Source organism: Octodon degus, unplaced genomic scaffold, assembly GCF_000260255.1.
Source record: "Octodon degus isolate 3935 unplaced genomic scaffold, OctDeg1.0 scaffold00149, whole genome shotgun sequence".
Lineage (NCBI taxonomy): Eukaryota > Metazoa > Chordata > Mammalia > Rodentia > Octodontidae > Octodon > Octodon degus.
The window spans coordinates 7,048,457-7,049,792 of record NW_004524725.1 but is presented as its reverse complement, the minus strand read 5'-3'; positions in this window follow the sequence as shown (position 1 = coordinate 7,049,792).

Sequence of the window (1,336 nt, the reverse complement as noted above, 5' to 3'; positions counted from 1 at the left end):
ACTCAACTTTGACTTTACATATTAAACAAAATGTACAATATCAACAATCAACTGATCCCTGGAGACCCACATTAAGGGGTACTTTATTTTACACTATTTTAGCTTCTAAAACTATAAAGTTACTTGTTTCTAAAATATATACAAATAAATTTAGACTCACTTTCAGAGCCTAGTTACTTTTAACATACCAGTTCTTTGTTTTCAAAATTCATCCAGCTATTGTGTATATCTGCTCTTTGTGATTTTATTCCATGATATGAATGTGCTAAACTGAATAACTCACTCTAATCTATAGTCTTAGTAACTGTATCAGACAGTTACAGTATGTTTATACTTTGACCAACCTTCAGAATTGTCAGTCTCTTCCAACTAGCCATTTTGGAACATATGGTAAGATGGGTCTGTTTTTAATATATTCATTATTTTTGTCTTTTTCATGAATAATCAGATAAAATATATATTTTACATATTTATTTTTTCCAGGAATACTTTTAGAAATATCTGTGTCTCTTCCCTATCCCAAAATATCATTTCTGAAACTGAGTGTTTCAGATGCATATGTCCATTTTCGAACTCAATATATTATTCCTTTGACCAATAGGTTAGTCTTAGGCCAATACCATAATATCTTAATTATTAGGCATTTATAGTAATTCTAAAACATTGTACTTTAGATGTCACATTGAAACATTTTAAAACTATTTTATGTCTTTTACTTTTCTATTTACTTTTCTATTTCAATTTCAATTGGGAAACTGAATAATAGTTTCCCAATTTTATTTTTAAAAATTACACATTTCTATTGAATATTGAATGTGGTACATTTAGTAATGTGGAAACACTGGATGATGTAATTCATTTCACTTTTTGTAACCAACGTGGACATATCCACTTCAAAATTATCAGCATTCCAGGACAGATCGAGGCCTGTGGCTATATACTTCAGTAATCTTCTAGTTTCTCACAGCCTTCGACTGTAACCCTCCGAAGTCTCCAACTAGAACCCAGCATGATAATTAGAGCTTAACCTTATTTGATGCTGGACTCAGATTGCAGGTTGCCCCTGTGCTACATGAGGATGACAGAGTACAAGAAGATAAAGGAGAAGAAAGGAGAAAACTAATCACCTTATGGCCCCACCCACAAACCTGCAGTGAGTCTTAACACTTTATATGTCCATTTCCCATCTAGTGAATTTGATGGAACAGTTAATGTTCATAATGGATAGCAATATTTTTATAAGCCTGGTTTAATTAATTCTAAATTGCCATATGATATAATGCCATGCAATCAAAGTCTACCTTTGAAATTGTGTATGTGTGTGTTTGTGTGGGTG